This window comes from Schistocerca cancellata, chromosome 8, assembly GCF_023864275.1.
Source record: "Schistocerca cancellata isolate TAMUIC-IGC-003103 chromosome 8, iqSchCanc2.1, whole genome shotgun sequence".
NCBI lineage: Eukaryota > Metazoa > Arthropoda > Insecta > Orthoptera > Acrididae > Schistocerca > Schistocerca cancellata.
In genome coordinates, this window is record NC_064633.1 from 106,392,169 (window position 1) to 106,397,664 (window position 5,496).

At 43.4% G+C, this 5,496-nt stretch overlaps 1 pseudogene; it reads right to left on the reverse strand.

Moving 5' to 3' along the window:
• Nucleotides 1–1,197: 1,197 nt before the first annotated feature.
• LOC126095937 (5S ribosomal RNA) lies at nt 1,198–1,314 on the reverse strand (annotated as a pseudogene).
• Nucleotides 1,315–5,496: the final 4,182 nt, after the last annotated feature.

Genomic DNA, 5,496 nt, shown 5'->3' on the forward strand with positions numbered 1-5,496 from the left:
GAAGGGCGCTCGAAAGGAACTTTTTTTTTTTCTCATGTAATTTACAGTACATCGTGGCCCACAGCACGTACGCCACACTTCGGAAAAGTGGAACAAGCGGCAGACTGCCATATTCCTTTCGACAACAAGAATAATGGGCTACGCACTATTAAGCAAAGACTCTTTGTACCGATTTTACTTACCTAGTATATCTGTCATTTTTTGGAGTGTTTTCTAATGCTAAGACACACAAATTCGACCCAAGATAAGCTCAAACGTAGGCGATAGACCTCACACGGATCATTACAATCACAGTGAAAGATTGAAGTCTTCAATGAAAGTCGGTACGAAGGGCTTACACCTGGGCCTGATTACCGTGATCTGCGATAAATACAGGCCTCAGTGCGCTTCTGCGTCGTCAGCAGTGTAGTGTCACAAACGCATTAAGCCGTATCACACTGTCGTCGCACTTCTTTGACCAGATTACTTCACTGGAGCTATTACACGATTGCACAATTATTCGTCATAGCTGTCGAGAACAGCATATGTTTGCGGTGAGAACACATTGCTTGAAAAGAAAGATAAATGGAAACGATTGAGGGTAAAACTGCGGAGAGCGAAAAGAGAAGCTCGAAATGATCACGAGAATTTGCTTTGTGAGCTACAGTGGGAGGACGGAAGAGCAACGAAAATTATTTGAGAATGGGCGAACAAACATTTCATCTTGCCCTCATGAAAGTGACCCCTCATATTTGCATACACGATACTTATTTAATAAATGTCATTTGTTGATACCATTGGTGGAGTGGTTGTTTTTGGAAAGCTTGCAGCTGTGTCATACGCAATTTATATAATGAAACACTGCATTAGGTCCTTATTTTTTCGTGGTTAATAAGACGCGTTATGAGAATTTATTCTCATGTGAAGAGGAAATATTTACATAGATATTTTATGTGGTATTTGTATGTGTGTTGTTCTCTCTCTCTTGTCCTGTAGCTTCATTTTTATGGTTTACTGCACTCCGTCTTCAGGCCACAAGTGGCCCATGGGGACCATCCGACCGCCGTGTCATCCTCAGTTGAAGATGCGGATAGGAGGGGCATGTGGTCAGCACACCGCTCTCCCGGTCGTTATGATGGTTTTCTCTGACCGGAGCCGCTACTATTCAGTCGAGTATCTCCTCAATTGGCATCACGAGGCTGAGTGCACCCCGAAAAATGGCAACAGCGCATGGCAGCTTGATGGTCACCCATCCAAGTGCCACCCACGCCCGACAGTGCTTAACTTCGGTGATCTCACGGGAACCGGTGTATGCACTGCGGCAAGGCCGTTGCATGGTTTACTGCAGTCGATTTCTTTTGTTCAACTTTCCGAAACATAAAATAAATATCTGTGTAAGCATTTGTACTTGACAATGAGAACAAATTCTCCCAAAGCATAGTGCAAATCGCGAAAAAGTACGTAACAGGTGCAGTGTTTCATTATTTAAATCACGATGGCTATTTCTGCAAAAAATCTGTCTCACGGTTAGGTTAAGATTTTTAGTAACAGGCAGTATAGTACTGGAATGCCACAGTGTACCATTTTACGTATTATTCAAGAACCAATATATAAATCATCCAACGATGAATTAATGATGGTTAAGTGAGGTAACTTAGAGCACAAATAAATACGTTTATTTCACTTATATTCACTTTGAACACGTTGGCTTTTTTCACATCTCCATCTCCTTCCACATCCTTTCTTTTGATATGTAAGTTAACATCATCCACAGCGCAGCAACTTCGAATGCAGCTGATTGCTGCTGCTATTTCTCTGTAAAATTCGAACAGCATGTTACGGTTTGTGTAGTCAGCGTGCTTTGTGTAACGAAGAATTTCGTATTCTTCATACTTTGCAATGATCACTGTGGTAGTGGCCACGCACCAAATATACTTCATTTTTTAGCTTAAATGCACTAAAGCAAGCTAAGCGACATGTAAACAAAGACCCTCGCTCTAACGTTTATCGAAAATCATTACCAAAAGCTACGCTACTACGCTGTCAAAGATTTGACGAAAGGGCTTTGTGACACGGCACACGGTGACGTCACATGAGGTAACGTCGGCTGTTGGTTACCCGGCCGTCAGCTACGGCTGCTCCGCAGAGGCAGCAGGGCTGTCTTACCTCCCCCCTCCCCCTCCCCCACCTTCCGTGCCCCCACCCACGCCCACTGATGGACGGTGGAGGGGAGGCACGTATAGGCCCGCAACAATGCACCGCGGCCGCCACAGTTGAAGGCAGCAGCGGAGGGCCAGCAGGAGCACCAGCAGTTCCAGCAGGTAGGACGGCTGCAGCCGCTAGCCACACAGCGAGCCACCAAAATGTCTCGATTGCACGCCAGTTCACAGAAACAACGTCGGTTCCTGGTATAAGCTTCTCACTGCGGATATTGTTTCCTCTACATCTCCATCTACATCCATACTCCGCAAGCCACCTGACGGTGCATGGCGGAGGGTACCTTGAGTACCTCTATCGGTTCTCCCTTCTATTCCAGTCTCGTATTGTTCGTGGAAAGAAGGATTGTCGGTATGCATCTGTGTGGGCTCTAATCTCTCTGATTTTATCATCATGGTCTCTTCGCGAGATGTACGTAGGAGCGAGCAATACACTGCTTGACTCCTCGGTGAACGTATGTTATCGAAACTTTAACAAAAGCCCGTACCGAGCTACTGAGCGTCTATCCTGCAGAGTCTTCCACTGGAGTTTATCTATCATCTTCGTAACGCTTTCGCGATTACTAAACGATCCTGTAACGAAGCGCGCTGCTCTCCGTTGGCTCTTCTCTATCTCTTCTATCAACCCTCTATGGTACGGATCCCACACTGCTGAGCAGTATTCAAGCAGTGGGCGAACAAGCGTACTGTAACCTACTTCCTTTGTTTTCGGATTGCATTTCCTTAGGATTCTTCCAATGAATCTCAGTTTGACATCTGCTTCACCGACGTTCAACTTTATATGATCATTCCATTTTAAATCACTCCTAATGCCTACTCTCAGAGAATGTATGGAATTAACTGCTTCCAGTTTGCTGACCTGCTATTTTGTAGCTAAATGACAAGGGCTCTTTCTTTCTATGTATTCGCAGCACATTACACTTGTCTACATTGAGATTCAATTGCCATTTCCTGCACCATGCGTCAATTCGTCGCAGATCCTCCTGCATTTCAGTACAATTTTCCATTGTTACAACCTCTCGATATACCACAGCATCATCTGCAAAAAGTCTCAGTGAACTTCCGATGTCATCCACAAGGTCATTTATGTATGTTGTGAATAGCAACGGTCCTACGACACTCCCCTGCGGCACACCTGAAATCACTCTTACTTCGGAAGACTTCTCTTCATTGAGAATGACATGCTGCGTTCTGTTACGTAGGAACTCCTCAATCCAATCACACAATTGGTCTGATAGTCCATATGCTCTTACTTTGTTCATTAAACGACTGTGGGGAACTGTATCGAACGCCTTGCGGAAGTCAAGAAACACAGTATCTACCTGGGAACCCGTGTCTATGGTCCTCTGAGTCTCGTGGACGAATAGCGCGAGCTGGGTTTCACACGATCTTCTTTTTCGAAACCCATGCTGATTCCTACAGAGTAGATTTATAGTCTCGAGAAAAGTGATTATACTCGAACATAATACGTGTTCCAAAATTCTATAACTGATAGACTTTAGAGATATAGGTCTATAGTTTTGCATATCTGTTCGACGTCCCTTCTTGAAAACGGGGATGACCTGTGCCCTTTTCCAATCCCTTGGAACGCTACGCTCTTCTAGAGACCTACGGTACACCGCTCCAAGAAGCTTATCTCTTATATCCTGACATTGGCTTTTTTCTTTTCTTCCTTGTTCTATCACAATTCTGGCAGTGTTCTGAGGTATCCGTTCATCTGCGAATACATGTTGCGCTCGGAATGCTGGAGGAAGACTGCAACTATTTCGTCACTGGCAGCTGATAATGCAGGGCGCCCTGTACACGTGACTGAATACGATTTTTATTGAGTTACTGTTGTCAAACCGTTGATTTTTTTGTGGATTTACGTTGATCTATCGTCGTCCTGGACTCTGCAGTGGGTGCCAACCTGGTTTGTTGGTGGAGCTACATTTAAGGGGGGTGAGACGTGAAACGGGCCGACTTGGAGCAGGAGAGGCACCACAGGACATTTTAATTTACACTATACTTTTACAAATAAATTCATAAAACTTTGTTAGCATGACCAGGAAGGATTCAGGATTCACACTCATAGCTGAGGAAGTTCAAAAGCATAACAAAACAAATTTTTTTATGTGTGAAATTTCATCATTTTTTCACTTGGTATTGGCTGCATTTGTTGCTGTAGGTAAACTTTTCTTCATAAGTAAGAGAGATTCTTCGATGAATTTTGCACAGCACACAAACCATGCTTACAGGTGTATGAAACTCTAGAATTTCCAAAATCTGTTTAAAACTGTCGTAAAAATTGAGATAATTAACTACAAAATTTTAGTTTTCTCTAAACACGAAGTTTAAAACATAATACGCCATTCATTTTTCCATAGATTAAATAAATTCTAGAGTTTCATACACCTGTAAGTATGGTTTGTATGCTGTGCAAAATTCATCGAAGAATCTCTCTTACTTATGAAGAAAAGTGTACCTATAGCAACAAATGCAGCCAACAGTAGGTGAAAAAAATCATGAAATTTCACATTTAAAAAATATTATTTCTTCGTGTTTTTGAACTTCCACTGCTATGAGTGTGAATCCTGAATCCTTCCTGGTCATGCTGACAAAGTTTTATGAATTTACTTGTAAAAGTATAGACATTGCAAATTAAAATGTCCTGTGGTGCCTCTCCTTCTCGAAGTCGGCCCGTTTGACGTCCTACCCCCTTTAAGGCAGCGGTCCAATTCTAGCTGTTACTTCAAGTGTCGTCAGTGAAAACACCGTCCTGGATAACATTTCATCTGCGAAACGCAGTAGCGGAAGAAATACTGGATTTGCTGACACAGCAACAGTAGTGCACTGCAAAGGATTTGTGCCTCTAATACGAGGACCACTGAGATTAGGGGTTGGTAGGACGGGAAGTGCATCGACTGACGTTATAAATATTCGAAGCTCAGCTGCCGCCGCCAAACCTCTCGTACGGTCGATCTGTGCGTGGCCTCGGCCGCCGACGGTGCAAACGAACCGTGCGACCCGACCGACGAATCAGTTTCTTGCTGTATGGCGTATTTTCTTATTGACCACGCCAGAGGAACTATACAATCCTCTCTTTCTTCTTCCAACTAGCAGTGAAGATTTTATAATTACGAGTACTTCGCAGTTCATCTAGCGATCACAGTCGTTCTTACGTTTGCTCCAAATTGGGCGGTAATTGTTAATGTTCTTGAAAGGAGGATATAATATAAACATCAACAAAAGCAGAACGAGAATAATGGAATGTAGTCGAATTAAATCGGGTAATGCTGCAGAAATTAGATTACGCCACGGT